Source organism: Mycteria americana, chromosome 1 (assembly GCF_035582795.1).
Source record: "Mycteria americana isolate JAX WOST 10 ecotype Jacksonville Zoo and Gardens chromosome 1, USCA_MyAme_1.0, whole genome shotgun sequence".
Taxonomy (NCBI): domain Eukaryota; kingdom Metazoa; phylum Chordata; class Aves; order Ciconiiformes; family Ciconiidae; genus Mycteria; species Mycteria americana.
The window spans coordinates 37,107,697-37,128,041 of NC_134365.1; the positions used below are offsets into that span (position 1 = coordinate 37,107,697).

The 20,345-nt window shown below is 39.6% G+C and overlaps 1 protein-coding gene across 1 annotated transcript in view; it reads right to left on the reverse strand.

Annotated features, from left to right (window-relative positions):
• The window catches only part of TAFA2 (TAFA chemokine like family member 2), a 76,432-nt gene that overhangs the window by 44,501 nt on the left and 11,586 nt on the right, over window positions 1-20,345 (reverse strand).

Below are 20,345 nucleotides of genomic sequence, written 5' to 3' on the forward strand. Positions count from 1 at the left end.
TTGGCTCTGTAAGGCAATCTGTGATGCATGAAACTACAATTACAATGGTACTAACACTAGAGTGTAAAGTTGATTCTTTTCCAAATGTAGTATAACTATCTCAGGCAGAAAACAGTGGCTAAAGAACAAATGGAGAAGGCTGCATATGGGACTGTTCCCGTGAAGCAGGAAGCAGAAACATTATAAAACTAACCTAGAAACTAGTTTCTAGGTTATTAATTTTATTTATAAAATATTAATTTTTGGACTCCCATAAACAGCTGTGTATCTTTACCAAGATTTTTTTTTCCTTTCCCTAAGGGAGAAATCTTGAAATGGGAGTGTATCAATGTTAAAATACCCATACATGCATATGTTTTCAGAATCTATGACTTCAGACTTTATGTCCAGGGCAGATGAAGTTCTTGGTATGATATCCCAAAACCTTCCTACAGATGGGCAGAGAAGAACTGGCAGGATACAGGGACAGCCCTCAAACAAAACCCAGAAATAAAATCTATTAAGGAATCACATTTTAAATCTTTCTGCCTGGCACTGCAAAGAAAGTCTGGAAACATGGGGAACCAAATTTTTCAAACACAGGGAGGCAACAGGACAATGTTCATTATCCCATATCCAGTACCCATCACCCCCACCCGTGCTGCTCTAACTGATCACCAGAATCATGCTACTGGAGTCCTATGAGAGGACCAATTTGGTAAGAGGAGAACTACCAAACTACCCTTTCTGGTTCAGCAGCCAGTTACCAAAGGATCTGGAGTTCAGAAAAAATCATTTTAACTGAACTTTCAGTGGTGACTGATACAAGACCAGATATTTCTGGGGATAGTTCATTTCCATCAGAAGGAAGAGAGAAAGAAATCTGAACTTTTAGCTGGTATTGACCTACAACCTTGTACAGGGAGGAATATTAATTATGCAAAGCAATATGTGTTTTAACAGTACCCCTAAGTCCTCTATTTTTTCTGCTGTTTAACTTTATGTATGCTTTATGCAAAGCCTATGTACTGAATGCTTCAGCTACCTTTTATATTCCTAATGGCAAACAATAAATGAGAGCTTCCACAAGGAGAAGGCCCTACTAGCAGGCTTTCAGGAGCCCAACATCGATCCCTGGATCCACTCAGTTGTTATTGCACAGTATCAACTCCCAAAAGGGCTGAGGAAGGAAAACAAACTTGATGTAGGCTATGGACACCAAGAATGTGCCTAGAGGCAAAAGCCACAGGCAGCAATTAGACTCTGGGTCTTCATCAGTAAAACATAAACTACTAAAAATTTCATGCAGGCAATTATGTGTTTTTCAGTAGAACAAAGTCCACCGAACAGTCTGTGATCTTTGTTGTCACTCACTGCATCATACTGTGTGAAGTTAGATTATAATCTATCACATCATGCTGTACTACAGCTGAAATGATATAACACAATGCGAACAATTAACCCATGATCCATCATATTGTGATACACTGAAATGTTACATATAAATCAGAAATCTAGGAGAAAAAAAATCTTTTTTACATAAAAATACTTTTCTTCGTTTTTTAAATTTTAATCACTTTTAATTCAATAGAGGATGAGGAAAGCAATTCATACTATCTGTGTGAACTTTGCAGTCTCTGATATTTTCATACCTTTGATGATGAGCAAATATTTTTACAGCTACCAGCACAGTCTGCTGTAAAAATTACTTTTAACTGTTTTCCAAACAATTTCACTGGTATATATGCCAATAAAACAATTTAAATAAATACATTCATTTTTCTCAATAAAACTGTTATAAGGTTTTTTAATTTGTGAATATGCTAAAAAATTATTCTAGGATATATTTCTAATGTATAATATATAGTAGAACAAACACATGCTGCTTTCATAAGTTCATATGAATTTTTATTTTGATAGGCAACTACACATCTTATACCCACACATGTTAACACAAATTCATTTATTTGTATTTTATGAAAGGTGCATAAAAACCCCAGACACTGAGTCTAAAAAAGAAAGTAAATTTAGTGGTAGGATGTGAACTTCATCCCACTTAATTTTTCAGTATATTAGTTTTCAGTCCATATTTGTATTCTGATGTGTATCACTGATCCTGAAATTGTGTCTCCTCGCTCCCTTATTAAATAGCTTTACACAGCTCTACCAGGTCTACAGAAATGCCATAATATACCTGCTAAGAGAAAATAAAGTACAATGTGCACCAATAGCCATCTGGAATGGAAGCCAGTTAAAAGAGCTGTTGTAAAATGCTGTGAGGGAAATGTTCATACTGAAACAAAACTTTTGAAAGACTTGGTTTGTAGTAATTAGGGAGAGAAAATCCGGCATTTTAAGACTTTTATGGGAAAAGAGTGTAATTAAATAATGCTCACTTACATTCATGTACAATACAGAAAAGCATTTCAAAGGGTGAAAGATATGTGAAAATAGGAGATAACAAGAAATAATCACATAATATTGATAGTATTTTGGGGAATCTTTAATAAAGCTGCTTTGAAAATTTCTAGGTATAAAACCAAAACAACCTAGAAAAGTACACAAAGATATTTCAAACACTGAAAATCTAGGCCAACCATCCTCTAGTTTCTCTTTACCATCTAGAGTATGCAATGAATATTCCTTGAGACGAAATGTAGGGATTTCAGTTCTTTATGCTATCAAATAATTAAGTTCCAGTGCAGTAAGTACAGTATCTGTCACATTCATGTGAAATGAAAGCCTCTATACAGTAGATAAAGGATTTCCCACAACCTAATACAAATTAACCTCATTAAGCCACTGAACCATTCCACGAAAGGAGGATAGTAGTTTAGGAGATTCGCATTTTGGTTTTGTTTCTTTTTCTCCTAGCACAGACTTCAAAGTATGCTGCTTGCTTTACAGAAAATGTTTGAGGAACTGAATGTCATTTCTGGAATCCTACAGAAATTCATTATTCAAAACCACTGCAAATGCTCAGTCCTGCATTCTCTGCTAATGCAAGTAATCCTTCCTGAAATCAACGTGAAGAAGGACTGAAGAAAGAGACTCAGAGATATCTATGTGTACAGACTGTGAAGTTTTCCTGATGATTATGCATAACATAATATATGTACATTATTATGTTCCAGAAGATGGAACACTTACGAGAACGTAACTTGGAAAACAGACATAACCATATCTCACCCATTAACAGTATATCCTGTAATTAACCTGCCACTTTTATAGCATTTTTCATGTAGTGAAATCATCAATAGCTATCTCATAAATCAGTATGATATTGGTACACCAAAAACTTAAGTGTTCATAATCATGCTCCTGGAAAAAATAAAGCTAAGTAATTATTATTCCTCATTTTACATAAAATTGAATGCACTTAAAGAGTATGTTTAAACATACAGAGCAAAGACCTTTAAATATATATAAATTCTACCTGTTCTTCTTCCTTCATGGCAACTTTAAATTTCGTTCCTTCAGATGAATGAAATTTCAGTCATATTTGCACAGTGCATCTGGCACTAAGTTAATGGCCCTTACTCCTTTACTTCTGTGGGAAGTTTGTTCCAGGCAAGAAGGCAAGTTACTGTTCAAGATTATTATTTTGCAACTCACAAATATGAATATAACATATTTAGCGTAGATGCAGTGTTATACACAGACCTAGCATTAAATCAGGGAAAGTCTTCTGAATTCCAGTTTGTTATGATCGCCACTTCCTAACCTCGCCGCTTAAACATTCATGTTCAATTCTGACACCCATCTGCTTGGCTGTTTGAACCTTTTCTTTCCTGAAAGTTGCACAGGTCATGCATTAACACATAGACTGGCCATTAACAAAAAGGAAGCAATCATGTTGTGACGGACTAGATGAAATAAAGTCACAGGGTGTTTCTGTCCTCAGGTTCCCCATCATTGCAGTAGCCATGTACAAACAGTGAAAAAAAACCATCAAAAAAGCTCTGTTATATGCTCTCTGCAAAAACACTGGCATAACTGGGTGATACAGCTAAATCAACCTAATGAATAACAGCTACTGGAAGAAAAAGAAGATCCCTTGTCCCTTTTCCCGCACTCTTTCATCCCTTGCTTACATGAACACCATCATCTGATGGTGATGACAGTAAGCCAGGGATTTAGACGGGCAGAACAATGCTCCCCTTTTTTGTAGGGTTAGGTCTCTGCTGGTTTAGCTCATACAACTGGGTGCAGAGTCTAGTGAGAAGCAGTTTCAGCCACAGGGAAGCAGCAGGAGCAGGCAGCCACGGACACCTGATTACCTCCTTCTGCAGAAACCAGTTCCTATATCAGCTTACAAGCACTGCAGCTCTGCACTCTTGCATGGAATAAATGTATCTTATTTCATTCCATCTCAGGTAACTCCTCTGAGGTCAGAGAGACTATGTAAAGCGTGCAAAGCTTTGTTTGCTTGTGTCTGTGTGGTTTTCAAAGCTTTTCACAAAAACAAAGCTTTAGTTGAAACAAAAAGCAACAGATCAGCAATAAGGAGAGGAATGGAAATTATTCTTAGGCATGACTTTCAATCAATAGTACATCTAATATTATAGAAACTTTGGCCTTTTTGTCATCTTCGGTATAATCAGGAAGACGTCCCATATGAAATACTATAGTGACCCTGCCTTTCAAAGTAGGCACATAAGCAGTCTTTATTCATGTAAACCATATCCACGTGAGTAATTGCATTAAGGACCATAATGGAACTACTTTTTTTAATAACCATCTGCAAGGAAAAACAAACAATATTTCAGCAGATTATCAACCTGCTTTATCTGTTTCCCTGAGCGATTAGTCACTATTCTATACCACAATATTCAAACAAGTATGTGAGGAGGGGTTATTAATATCAGAAAAATAAATAAAATTAGTGGTTATAATGTACCATTTTCCATATTAGGCTCTTGTGCTGGTTTTGGCTGGGGTAGAGTTAATTTTCTTCACAGTAGCTAGTACGGGGCTATGGTCTGGATTTGTGCTGAAAACAGCATTGATAACACAGGGATGTTTCAGTTAGTGCTGAGCAGTGCTTACACACAGTCAAGGCCTTTTCTGCTCCTCACCCCACCCCACCAGCGAGGAGGCTGGGGGTGCACAAGAAGCTGGGAGGGGACACAGCTGGGACAGCTGACCCCAACTGACCAAAGGGATACCCCACACCATATGGCGTCATGCTCAGTATAGAAAGCTGGGGGAAGAAGAAGGAAGGGGGGGACGTTCGGCATGAGGGCGTTTGTCTTCCCAAGTCACCGTTACACGTGATGGAGCCCTGCTTTCCTGGAGATGGCTGAACACCTGCCTGCCCATGGGAAGGAGTGAATGAGTTCCTTGCTTTGCTTTGTTTGCGTGCGCGGCTTTTGCTTTCCCTATTAAACTGTCTTTATCTCAGCCCACGAGTTTTCTCACTTTGACCCTTCTGACTCTCTCCCCCATCCCACCAGGGGGGAGTGAGAGCGGCTGGGTGGGGCTTAGCTGCTGGCTGGGGTTAAACCACGACAGCTCTAAATCACTGTCCTCCTCTTAAGTGACCAGGAAAAAAGTGGGTTTTCTTGTTCACATAGTCTATTTGCTTTGTTCATACTGATTGACATGGAAACCAAATGTAGGTTATCTTTCTGCTACACTTCAGCAATTTCAATATGTCATATCAGTCTCAGTGTGTCACTGTAGATAGGAAGGATACAAATAAACTTGCAAAATCTCTCACACACAAAAACGCACACTCACACACAGTATTGTTGCATTTTTTCAATAGTTTAATAAGTGTTAGTAGCTGCCACATCTAAGCAATCAAAATCTGATACAATGACAGCTAAGCCAGGATTTCCATCTAAGCTTTCTCTGTTTAAATGTCAGACAAAAACATAGGAAAAGATACACAATGTCCAGTTCCTTCATTCAATTAATTTCAATATTTTTCAATATTTTCTGTTATATCCACTGAACAGCTGGTAGGGAAAAACCTAAATTTGGTTTATTCATACTCTGTCTGCATTGGTGGTGATCTTGTTGCAGTTGTGTGATCTAGAGAACATAAACAATGTGAAGCTTTCTGTTAAAGATAAAATATCAGATGTGACCAGTCATTAGTGCAATTGGGAAAAAAGCAGACAAGATTTTGGGAACACAAGCTTCAGTTTGCTTGTGTGAACACAAAACAAAGCACACCTTCATTTCAGCTCCATGGGTCAGAGGGAGAACTAGCAGCACAGGCATCAGGAGAAGCAGAGGCATCTCCCATCCCAGTCATAATCTCATTACCTCCGGCATGCAGCAAGCCACTGACTCTCAAAGAAGCACTGGTAGATATACGTTGACAGGAACCTTACTGAACGCAACCTTTAAAGATCAGATTCAAACCCCTTTGAAATCAATGGTTTTCATTTGATCAGTGGTTTTGGATCAGAATTTCAATGATAGAGTTAAAATTTTTTATTTTCAATAAAGGTGACATCTGGATATGCAACTGAGAATTTATCCTGATGATTGCATACATAGCACCTATTACAGAGATTGAGCAAATGATGACATACAGTCTAGATATGTGACTCAAAAGTATGATGAATTAAGATTGTTAAATCATGTTTTAAACCATCATTAGCGTTGTCATGTGTTTTTCATTGAACAGTTAATTTACTAAAAGTACAGTATCCAAGCTTTGTAACTATTTTTGAAATCTAGTCAAATTTGGTTACACATTGAATCTAAAAGTAGGCATCCTCAGAGGGGGGGCAAAAAAAAATTGTTTCCACATGGTATTTTCTTTTTTTTTTTACAATTTTTTTATTTCTGTGACAAACTTAAGGGATATTTAAAATTGTAAAAATTCTCAAAACAAAGCAAAATATTTTATTTTATTTTATTTGGAAAAAAACTGCTCGGTATTTTTCTTTTTTTTTTTTTCTTGTTTGGCCAGTGAACTGAAAAATCAATTACAGGCACAGCAGTAATTCCTGTGTCCTCAGTGGTGACAATGAGGCATGCCACAGTTGTGGTGCATCTCAGGAAAGGCACTCATGCTGCTTTATTTTCCAGATGACACATGGTGTTGTGCTATAGAATCAGCAGGAAAAAATGATAATTTTGTGCTGTCTTATTCTACACCATCATTACATTTCACATGGCTACTTAAAAACTTATTTAGCTATCTATTCCACTGATGCCACGTGCATTTAAAACATTCATGTAATGCAAAAGTAGCGTACAACTAAAAACAAATACCAAATTTTACTTTGAAAGAGAAAATTTTCTGTAGGGAGAAGCTTCTCTCTAAGTCTCTTGAGGATCGCTTTTCCAAATACCTTGAACTGAGGATGTGCCAAACAGCCCTCACCTTGGCACAGCGACTGGCTACAGACGGAGACCCTGGAGGACAGAGGAGCCCCAGGACACTAATGAGCACCAACAGAGCACCCTGACCTGCTGCTCCCAGTGCCATCCACGGGAAGCGATCAGCCCCTGGGCCTTGTAGAAAACTCACGAGATGAATCAACCCAAGAAAGTGCCTCCCCAGAAAGCCTTGCAGACTAGAGGGAGTCACTGCCTACAAGGGTATAGGACCTGTTATCCCATGAAGGAGGAACAGAATTTGGGGATTGTGTAAAATTTGCCATCAGACATTTTGTGGAAATGTGTGAGACTCATCATGCATTGCTTAGTGGAAGGACCAGGGGCAGGGAATGGGAGGGGGTCAGGGTGGACTGGGGAGGAACAAGCATGAGTCAATAAAGGGGACAGGATAAGAGGGGCCAGTGAAGTATAAACAGCAACTGATCGGTACACTTGCCTGGCTGAGCCTTGTGCCCAAGCACTGCAAGCTATCCTACATTCTCATTAAATCCCATTTCAATCTTTTCTGTGGGTGAGCTCTCTTCTCTGAGTGGGTATGTGTAAATGCTAGGGAAATTTAAGCCAGACTAGTTGGTGATAGAGTAAGAGATCTGATTACCTGCAACTGGCATGAGATCACAAACCTCATGGGCTCATGAATCCAACTGAAAGCAACTGGCAATATGGGGGCACCTCGGACCAGCTACCATTCAGGCTGAGTGTCTAAGACAGGCTATTGGAGTGATCCGTTTTGTGTATTTGTATATATATGTATCTCCCTCCTAATTGAAGACTTCAATCCTCATCAGCCAGGGAAGAGGAAGAGGATTGGGCCGTCCATTGTGTGATTGCTGTGTGCTTTAACATAGGTGCCAGGAGAAGCGTTTTGTTTTGTCTGCATCCATTTGTGTGGCTGGCTCTGTGTGTACTGTGCATGTGTGAGTCTGTGTGTCTATATGTTCATCCATATGTGTCTAAGGAGCATACATGCTCAGCCTCACCATTGGCAGAACCTGGGGATAAGGAGCCGCAGCAGCTTCACATCTACTCAGCTATTGTATTCACCAACCTCTAACAGATGCGAGCATTAGAAACCTTTTGGAAAGAAAAGATAAGCAAGGAAGACAGAGGCAGCATTTGGCAAAATCACATTTAACACTCAACCTTTGCTTTTAAGAAATGTACACCGACTGTCAAGATAATTCTCTCATATTAGGCAGGTTACCCGCTAGATCAGCAGATCAATAGCTGTTGAGAGGCACGTGCCAAAACACTGCAGTAAGTCAAGCAGAAGAGTTGCCCTGTTTGATCAGAACAGTCCCCCCCACGCCAGAGGCCATGCAGACCTCTTTTTTGCTTGATTTGAGTAATGCTGTGATGTGGACAACTCCTTCCCACGCAAACATCTCCTAAACCCGTACAAACACACCTTATTGACAGGGCTTTGAGGTCTTACTTACTGCATTCACATTTCCATGCCTTGCACCTCAGCTATAGCTATTCAAAGTCACTTGGTCACCTTGGGCACTGAAAAAGTCCAGATAGACAGAGCACACACTATGCTCTGCTTACACCAGTAGAGAATCAGTTTAACTTAAAAGTACAGCATTGCTTTTCATTTCTCTTTTGTTCTGATGTCTCTTGCATCCTGGGACAGGTTCTCAGGTGAATTGTTAAAAAACAGAGCTGATTGCTTGGACCCATTATTTTTGCAGTGCCACCTGTAGGCAACACATACACAAAAGATCCTGCTAACTTGCAGCCCCTCCCAGACTTCTTGGATTCAATGTGTTTTCTCTCCTGAGAGAACTACTTTAAAATAACAAGAGTAATTCTTGATAAGTGTTTATTCTGCAGATGTTAGCCCAGCTCCTCTCATCGGGCTGCCTCTACCATGTAATTAACCGGGTTAGTCCACTTGGGTGAAGGATGGTAAGCAGAGTTCATATGATAACATTATGCAGACAGCATCTCTGGTAGCCTTTAAAAACCGAGCTAATGAATGGTTTGCCACAGTCACACTGCCAAGCATACTTTTCTGCACGGTGCCAAAGAAAAATCTCATCCATCAGCTTGTCTGCCAGCCACCAGTTATAGCCATCTGTGTGGGAAGACTTTTTCCCTTTTGGAAAAAAATCAAGGAAAACTATAATGTAAGCATTCCCCCGAGAAGAGCCCACTAATGACGCCGTGAGATCAAGCCTCAGATATTCCCATAGCAAAACCTATGCCCTGAAATGGACTGAAGGATTGAGTTATCTCCACTAAGAGAGAAAAGGACTGGAATAACACAGCAAGCTGGCACGGTCCCAGCTGGTCACACAATCTTTACAAGCATAAAACCACAGATGGAGCACTTCATGTAGGATCTCTTGGACCTGGAGAGCTCACAGCCATCTGACTTTATCCTCCTGGCTTTACTGAGGCTAATTTTATTCAATCAGTCCTTTGGCAGGAGTGAGCCAGTGTTACTCAAATAAGCTTATCTCCTCTCTCACAAAAGTCAGAGCCTTTTTATGGCAATGGCTACAAATGATGCCTTCACGCCAAACTTTTAGCTAAAGACACAGCAACTCAAAACACAACTAATTTTCAAGTAGCCTGAAGGATAATTTCCTCTGTTTCATATGGCACCCTCTCTTGTGTGGCCCTCCCTAGGTCCTGCTTTCAATTTTGAAATCAGATGATCACTAGGCTCACGAAACCACAGAGGGTTCAGAGACAAGACCACTAGCAGTGGGATCTTGCAACTCTTTATATGGCAGAGGAGGAGAAGAAGAGGCCTCTGCACATTCTCCCAGTCCTCACAACAAGCTCAGCTCTCCAGCTGCAGCCAGCCCACTAGGTCTCTCGCTGCGTCCCACCGCAGGTGCCCAGGGTGGAACCGCTGCACTGTAGCCACCTCCTTTGCTGAGCAGTGGAGCAGACAGGGGAGGACGCTGACGGCAGCGAAGGCTGCGTGTTTCCCTCCGGGCAAGAAATGGAGCCGCTTTGCTTTTTGCAGGCAAAACGCTTCCCGCGTTTCTTCTCTAGCGGCTGCAGGCTGACACCATCCCCGAGACGAGCGGGTGTAGAGCTGGCAGAGAAACACCCAGGGCGAGGTGCAGTTTATAAATACTACAAGAAGTCAAAAGCCCCAGTATCTCTGAGGTTGTTACCAAACATGTTAAGCAAACGATATATTAAAGTGTGCAGACATTTTGTAAATTAACAGGCTGAGGTTTGAGATTACTAATTATATGATTTCACAGAGAAAAAAGACCAATCCAGCTCTCAGGCACTCAAAAGAACATTTGGCACAAAGACTTTTTATTCTCTCCTACTCTCTCTGTGGGCCTTCTGCCAAATATCTCGACTCAGCAAGAAGCAGTAGCACATGTCTCAGAGCAGCCTTCAGCATCTGACAGAATACAAAAAAAACCCCATTTTTTCCTCAGTCTCAAGGCTTCAGAAGCCTGTAGTTTACACAGTTTATGGGGAATATGTTTCCCCTGTTTCCTTAGATGACTCTCATTATTAATTTTCTTTTCTTTCCAGCTGACCCAAATGGTCTCAGGGCACATTGTACTAGATGACAAATTAACATGTTCCCAGGGACGCATCAGAAAAAAAAGAAACAAAAGGTTTTTTCTACCCCCACGTATTTGAATGACCCTCTGGCACACAACCCTCACCTGAAGTAACGTCTTAAGAAAAGTGCTGCGTATGGGAGTCTGTATGAAATAGGATTAGTGTAACGAGGTGAAGAGGTAAATTCAATAAAACCTTTTGAACAGCCTGCTTTCAGGCTTCTCACACTTATTAGAAAATAGCTCAAGCACCTCAGTGGACTTTAGGTGCCTCTACGGAGACAGCAGCTGAAGCCAAGGGAAGGACAGCCATGGTTTCCCCAAAGAAGGACGCAGCTGGGTCCCCGTGCTCTATTTCCATCTCAACACACATCTAGCTCCTTATGTGTGATCTTGCTTCCACAGTTAAGGTATTTATTTATTAAGGTGCAGAAACTTATTTAGGTAATAGATCTTGGTAATAAGAAGGTCGATTCATATTTAAGCACTTGAATGTCACCATGAATCCCATTATCAAAGTCTTTATGTTTTATTCCGCTTTTCTTTTTAAAAAATTATGCTTAGTGCCCCTTATTCACCCCATTCTAAGATTCTTCAAGGTTAGAAAAGCAACAGCCCCCCCAAATTTATTTGGAAAGTCTTTAATAAAGTCAACCAAAAAAAGAAGAGTAAAAAGAAAGCAATGACTTTCAACATAAGAAGCACAAAGATTTTTTTTCTAAGGATGAATATGAACGTTGCTTGTTTAATATCTGTATTGAAGAACTATTAAGCTGATCAAACCTAGAATACACACTATGACAGAAGCACGCTGGGACTTCAGTGATGACCTGTGTGGACTTCAAAAAATTCTGTGAACTTCAAGATTCCCATTGTGCAGAATTTTTCCAAACATAATATTCATAATACTGAGTCTCTCTATATCCCTCTTCTATAGAGAAAGGCAGTTACATACACCTGTGCACCTATTCATCTAGAAAGGATATTTAAATAAAAATATACCGTAAGATTCTGAAAATACTTTTTTACATTAATATGTGCGCGTACTACATTCATCACATAAACATGTGATGAAATTTAACATAACTTATCTCTAAAAAGCATTTAATTTTTGAAATTCCACATTTTAAAAACTCTCCAAGATTTTTGCTTGCTTGCTTGCTTGGCTAGTTGTTTTTCACAGATAGAGTTTTAGTTGGTGTGTCAATTTTTTTCTTTTAGGGTTTGTTTTGCTTTGCCTTATCTGTTTTCATTACTGGATAGAATGGTATCTCTGTACTAATTTAAAGTTTCTTTAATTCTGTAACATATTTTTGTAATACGTAAGATTCCATTTCGCAGCTCTGTAATGCATTTTTACTTAATCTATCAATTAAATCAAATTATCAAATATACCTTGAAATATTCCTCCCACAAACTGCAGGCACATGTATGCTTACTCACCTTTCTGAAAACTACATAACTGGTTTTTTTGTTTTTCCTTTTCCACCCCTGCTTTCTAGGACTTCCCTACAGTGCTTCAGACTCCCCCACATCTGTTAAGAGAAACTCCGTAGGATGTCCCAGCATACAGTTCACCATCTGAAAGAAAGATCTTAATTTTAAGTTTCAGCTTTCTTCTGTAGAGCCCCAGGCAAGCTCTTTGAAGTGCAGAGTCAGGGGAGGAACTTAACTCAGGCCTTTAGAAAAAAATTGCTAACAAGGCACATGTCTAGTCCTGTGAAATCCCCTCTTTTAGACTGATCTCCCCTGCTACAACCTTCCCACTACATTATTGATTCCATATAAATAGCAAGTCTCTAAGCCATGGGCATGATGAATCAATAAGTATCTAGACAGAGTCTATGAATTGAAACTGGATGGCCTGGGAAGAGGCTGGCTATTCTTCAAGACAGAGAAAGAGAAAGCACATTTCAACAAGCAAAATAAAAGAGGAGAAACTGCCAGGAGAACCATTCGGAGCTGTGCAATCAAGCATATTTTTGCTCAAGGATTCTCAGAAGATAATACTGTCAGATATCTCTTCTTGCTGAAAAGGTATCTTTTAAGATGCTTCTAGCAGACTCCCTGGCACTTTTTTCTGAAGCTGTTGATAGGAAACATATACACCACTCTCATTGCTATCCAAAGTCAGAAGCTGCAAAAATATCACAGTTCCTAGAACTCCAGAAGCCTGCTTTTTAAAAACTGTCAGGTAACAAAAGCATCTGAAGTAATGCACACCTTCAGAAGAAACCTATTAAAAACCAAGATACAGGAAAAAAATTCATAATTATTCAGGGACTTTTTCAGAGAATGAGGACATGGCTTCATGCTTGGCATTTTACCCTGTATGTCTACGGAAGCTCATACAGTGCATCCGGGGATGCGAGAGGCCATGCCAGGCCACCTCATGATCCCTTTTCGTTACTGTCCATCCATGAAATAAGCCAGGCACCTTGTGTACCTAGACCACTGCTGAGATGCAAGTGCAAAGCACAGCAGAGCTCGCTGGGCAGCTCTTGGGCATGAGCTTGCCAGGACCATAAAAAGCACACCTGGAGCAGGATGTAAGTAAATTACTAGTAAACTAATTTTACATTACCCCAGACTGGTCAAGCTTCCTGCATTAAACATGAGACTCACAGACCAGCCAAGCAACCATGCCTCCTACCATGGAGCAGAAGGAAGGCTACAGTGCTGTGCTGCTGCTGCTGAAAGGGGTGGTGAAGGGCCGCTGTTCAAGGGAAGCTTCCCACCCCTCGCCAGGTCCAGCTCCCACAGCTCCTCCTCTGCTGTGTTACCCAACACCCAGATCCATCCTTCCCCCATAAGAGCCGGAGCAATGCTCCCTCAGCCCCCGGGAATGAGGCACCCTCCAAGGTGTCGTGTCAGTGCCAGAGACTGCTCGTGCCAAAGGGAGAGACTGAAGCGGCATCCACGTTCTCACATCTTTCTCACCACTGTGAAAAGGTGAGGGGGGAAAAGGAGAGGGTTGGGCCCTCGGGGAGCAATGAAAATTAAAAAAAAAAAAAAAAAAAAGTCAAATTTTAATTCAAATGTTCCTAATAGGAACTTGCAAGGAAGCATTTAATGTAAAGGCAAATGACCATCTGCACATAAAATGATAGCATCCATATACTGGCTGTATACATTTTTACAGCTGCATATTCTTTGACCTTTTTGCTACTTTAACGTAGGATTTTCCTCACAGAGGTCAACATTAGAACCTCAAAACTTCAACCCTCATATCGCTTTGAAGAGTGAAATTTAGTTAAATAACTGAAAGATCAGTAGATTGAGAAGCAGTTACCTGTGGGCTAGTTTGCATATACTCTTCCAGAAGTCCCAAGCGCAAAGCTGAACACCATGTACAATACAGAGTAACACAGTGTATTTGTCTTCCAGTGCCTAACAACGTGTCAAAAATGACAACAGACGAGTGGCCATTTATAAATATCCATAGGGCCATGCCTCTTTTCAAGGTTAGATGAAATTGTTATGAGGAAATAACCAACTACCCACAGTTCCTTAGGAGTATGTACACTGACTCATGACAAATGGTTTTACTGCTTTAGTTCTAAAATGCACACCAGAAAAATAGATCAGAGTTAAATAACTGTCCAGGTCCGCGGCACTTATATGTTGTGAAGGGAGCCAAGCGTAATCTTCTTTAGCGTGTGGGAGACTGTCACAAAACAAGAATTGCCTTCCCCTTTGATTCACCACCTTAAAAGCTGAACAGCAAGGGGATACACTGTAGGATTTGACAAAACGTCATTCATGAGATACCTTGTCTGATTGCATACACAAATCTAGGGGGAGTTTTATCTTCACAGGGCTCACAAGTCAGGGAAATCTTGAGAATAATCCTAGCACATATCCTCCAAGTGCAGCTGTAGTTAGCAGAGCATTGTAAAACAAAATAAAAAGATGGGGAAATCAGAAACTGAAGATGCAGCAGAGTGAGCCAGCCTTTCCTGACTTCAGTGGTACAGCCTTCCTTTAACAGCTAATTCGTAACGTGAAAGTACTGCATTGCCTAAGAGTTATATTACAACTGAGCACCTATAATTTCTAAGGAACAAGACCCACAATATAAAAGTAAACATGGACACTGTGAATTTCCTTTTATTTCACACATGATTACTCTGATATTTGTGGTTAGTGACTTCTCTTTGCTTGGATTTTTACTAGCAAATATGCTGCATAATACAGATGCTATCTGATTATTTCTGATCCTCTGTCTCACCTCCTCAAGGGAGTGGCATGTTCATCCACATTTCCTTTCCTGTACAGTTGTTTCTAGAGTCTAGCAACACACATATTACATGAATATGTTGTCAGCTGAATGAACAGAAACCAAATTTCAGTAGTGCATGCATGGTTCAGAGCCCCAAAAGCAATGCACAGCAGTGTCTGAAACTGCAAACTGGAGAGACTTGCTGAAGTTTTGTCCCTGCTTATTTTTTTCAAGTATTATACATACACATACCTATACAGTCAAGGACATAGAAGAAATTATCTCTAAGTAGAAGGATCCAAAACTTTAACACAGCAATGCATCTTGACATTTTATTCACTTCTGAATCTTTACACCATCGTTTATTATATTATTATAACAATAAAGAAAGTGGGGTTTCCACTGTTCTCTACAAAAGCAAAGACACATGTCACCATATGTTGGATACCTACAGCTTTGACATCTAATCTAAGCTGGACATCCCTGTATAATCAATGCAGAGCTAGAAAAAGAAGCACCCCTAGGAGATAATACCCAAATTATAAGACGGCAAGATTAGATCCCTCCCTAAGGGGAAGAGCTACATCAGCAGAGACATGACTTGGTCCCTGGCTAGTCATTTCTTTTGGGAGATTGCCCTCATGAGAATCTGACATTACCACAACACTGAAACAGGCCTAACAGAAGGTCAGTGCTCTGTGACCACGTCTGCTCTAGGACTGATAATGTATGTGTATAACTAAAGCAAGCTAAAATATATCCACTGATTTATCCTCCACCGTAAAGCTGACCTCTAAGATCTCAGGCATTTGCCAGGACTCAGCAAAGGAGTGACTTTCAGGTCCAAATATAACACTAAAGTCAGAGGAAGAAGCAAAAGGACATTTGAGGAACATACTCCCCTAGCTATTATTTCAGAGATTTTAAAATGTTACTGGTTATGGTAGCAGCATATCTAGACTGATATTCAAAGCTCTCTTTAAACAGTGAACTTTCTCCTTCAAAGAAAAAAAAATTGAAACTTAGAGGACCCAGACAGACTTCCTGGATTTAAAATACATCATTGATTTATTTCCTCGTTGTAGACAATTCACTTTATTAAAGGGACACAAAATAGTCTGACGCTTGTAAATCCCACTCTATAGTTGTAAAATAACACTTCCACGTTTTTCTGCAGGTTGTCTGTAAGAAAGAAATCTCATGTGTCCCATCTATCTCCTCCTTAATTATTCATTTTTGCTATGCATGAACCTAGGAGAGTTTTCCATAAAATAAATAAAGCACAAAATATGTGCCAAACATAAAAACTTCACTAAAAACTATAGAAATTGTTACCCCCTAGTGATCATTGTTATGAAAAATGGATTGATATTTTATAGTTTAACACTCCTCTCCTACAATGACTCTGTTAGGATAAGCCATAATTTGGCATTTTCTCATATTTTTAGTGTGGGTCATAATGCTGCTTAAGTGCAGACTGTTGTATTCCTAGCACCCAGCAGAAGAGCAAATTAGTTTATAATCACCCCTACAGATCTGTTCGGACAATAGAACAGATTTTTAGGAGAGCTTTTCTGGCAGCCAAGATCAGTTTGATAAGTGGGGCTTTTAATATTATTTTCCTTACACCACTGGTGTGATAGTTTTAAATGTGAGTTCTTCACAGGTTTTATTGCATATACAGGTTAAAAATGCTCATTAGACTAAGTTATATTTGAAAACAGAAACAAGAACTAGACTTGAGAAAGGTATTTGCTTCAAAAAATTCATTATTTTTAGAAGTACTTTCAGTACTTACTGTCAATAGTACTCAGCAGACTAGCAATGTTTATTTCAAAAAGGTGAAAAAAGAATGAGGGTAAAATATCACTTGTGATGAAATAAACGACATGAACTGCAAAAAATATTATTTCCATGTGCCATTCAGACTGCTCTAATTTCGTTTTGCTCTGACTTTCAGCAAAAAACTCAAGTTTTAAATGCCTATAACATGAACATAAAATGTTGATAATCTATTAATGGAGGTCTTAGTCCAAAATAATTAAAATATTTTTGTGTTTTGCTATTTCCAAAAATAGCTGATTGATTCTGAACAGTTTTTGGGTACTTCTATAACTAAACAACAGCTGTTCTAGAATATGGCATTTTTACAGGCTATAATATGCAATGGTCCTTCTGGTTTAGTTTGTGGGGTTTTTTTAAGAAAATTTAAAATGACACCAGTTTAAAAATTGTTTCTTTTTCTCTAACATTTAGGTTTTACTACAGATTTGTGAAGTACAATATACCTAACCCCTCTCTGGTAGCTAAGCTCTTTTCTTCAGTTATTTTCCTCTACACAAGCTATTTTTCAGAGTAAACCCAGGAAAATGTAACAACAGTAATGTTGTGACAGAGGGAGGGTGGGAAATACATACTGTCCTTAAATCGCTTAGCTGAAAGCACATCTAATGATGAAGGGCACAAACTGAAAAGTCAATAAAAGCATGAGATGAGACTGGTGACCACTGTCCTTGCACCGGCGTAATGGGGATCCTCCTAATTCCCCACTTTTTAGCTGTTTACATCCCATCGCATCTTCTTCTTTAACATTAGGCAGGGGGCCTGACTGTGCTTCATTCCTGCAGTCCCCAAAGAGCAGCTTCCAGGGCTGGTGTGACAGCAAAGAGTAAAGAAGCCTTTGTGCTCATCTAAACTATCCTATGAACAGGAGTGGAATAAGTAGGATGAAAGGTTAATTCTTTTCTCAGATGTTTCCAGGGCATAACCTCTGCAGGATGCCCTTTGTCTTCTGCAACCCAGCTTTCTAGTATTCAATGTATTGTTACGATAAGGGACAAAACATGCAAAAATATGGATTATTTACTTATCATAAATGAGATTTTCTGAAGATTTTCCCATGTTCTGTGGCATGGAAACTGTGTTTTATTCTCCTAAGGTGTTTTTGAACCAAAACTAGAAGGAGAAGAGAGATTTACACAGCCTTCATATGCACAGCATGCAGCAGTGTAACAAGATGGCACAATATTACTCTTCCTCCTTCCTTACTTAAACTTGTGTCTTCTCTTAGATACAGTTATATTTGCTCTTAATATCTCTGGCAGATGTTCTGGGGTGAATGATGCAATTAAGAATCCAAAATTCCCATTTCTTCCAGATGCTTATTTTCTCAATATTCACTCACTGGAAATATATTTACTTTCCACTCTGCGGTGTCTAGCAGTTAGCACACCTTCTGGGTTCCATTTCACAAAATTTCCACAGTTAATCTGACACATGCCAATGCATCTTAGATAGAAGTTTAGCACCACTAATCTTTTTTTTCTATCGGTAGTAAATTTACATAACAACAAAACTGAGCAAAGTTTTAAATAAGTATTTTACTTTAAAAATCTTTCTATTGTGCTGTTCATAGGTACAACACTTTCTGCTATCTGTCAACTTTTTAAAACTTAACTTTGGTTTTCCTTAGTCTTCCAGCTCACTGAAGGAATCTAATGATGATTTCAGTCTTTTGTATGATTCATTCTTTTCACTGAGATTGAATTACAGGCTTAACTGCTTCATCCTTGCTCTCCTCCCATCAGACACATACATAGTCTTGGGTTCAAATTCTGGATCCAGAACAATGCTGACCTTCCCGGCAACTCAGACAGCCTCCTACAAGCCCTAGCTCTCCTCTCACACACGGTCCTGGAGCACAGACTCAGCTAAAGCAATTCTAATAACTTGCGCCCAAAAATACAACAGCACAATGCACTCAAGATTTGTGTTGGTCTTAACAGAACACTTTTCTCGGGCATATCCTTTCCACAGCTCTGCATTCACCTAGAATAACCCATGCATTCAGCTTTATACTTCAGTCATTCAAGGACACTTGATATTGAAGCCAGAAGTATTTTGCAAAAAGAATTCTAAGCCTACTGCCTTTACTTGAGAACAATTTGAGTACAAGAGTTATACAAATCTATGGGGAAAAAAAGAACAAGACAGACTTGGCAGCTCCTGCCTCAGCCTCCTCATCACTACAGACAGAATTCTTGCTCAGCCTGGTAAAAGAAAGCTGCACAAAGCAGACTGCTCTTTTATGATTTGCCTGCTTTCTGTCATCTAAACCCCCAAGCCAGCCTCCATTCTCCAGTAAGTATGCCATGGCTTTGTCCCCATCTATGTGGAGAAGTGGGTTTTTCTTGGTCACAGCCACCTCTTTATCAAATGGTACTTTCACACTTTAATGGGAAGGTCAAAATTTCAGTATTATCCCTCTGCAAATTTCAAGAATTCTTCCTGACTTTCTGTGTATTTTAGCTCAACAAGGAGAAATGGAGCAAATGCCAAATCCAGGTTTTACAACCAAACCTTTTTTAACACAACAGAATGACATTTGCAGAATGATATGCAGATATAAATGAATCTGTCACAGACCAAATTTCACTGGCTCCTGAACTGCAACATGAGACTCCATTTGAACAGTAGAAATAAAATAAGACCTTTACAATTTTATTCGGGCATTATGACCCTGATATAGGAGAAGAATTGTCAGGCGGATAAAAGAACAATATCCAAACTGAGTCCTCCCATTAAGAGACTTTCCAAAAGTTCCAAAAGGTTTCCAATAGGTTGCAGCTCCCTGCTATATGAATTCAGGGAAGTATTCACACCTACACTGAAAGCTTGAGTTCCCACTTTGTGAAAGGAATGAGCTCTGAAGGGTGTTTCAGAGCGCCTAAAGCTGGATGTTGTGGAAAATTCCCTGAGTTTTCAGTTACGTTTGAAAAGCACCTAGTATTTTGTGAAGCTCCCATAAATAAATGATAAGCATTTTAAAAACACTAAAGTGGTCCACGTAAGCTATTTCATCAGTGATGACCTTGCATTTTTCTCTTTCATCCAAGTCTCTCATATCTCTGCGTGCATATGCATGCACATATGCATGCTTTGCTGCTTTGGAGCTGTTGGTTTGTGCAGCTTGGGCTCAGATCAATTCCCTGATCTTCCAAAAAGATGAGATTCTTCTACAAATCTCTACTACCATTGTGGTTTAACCCCAGCCAGCAACTAAGCCCCACCCAGCCGCTCTCACTCCCCCCCGGTGGGATGGGGGAGAGAATCAGAAGGGTAAAAGTGAGAAAACTCGTGGGTTGAGATAAAGACAGTTTAATAGGGAAAGCAAAAGCCACACACACAAGCAAAGCAAAGCAAGGAATTCATTCACTCCTTCCATGGGCAGG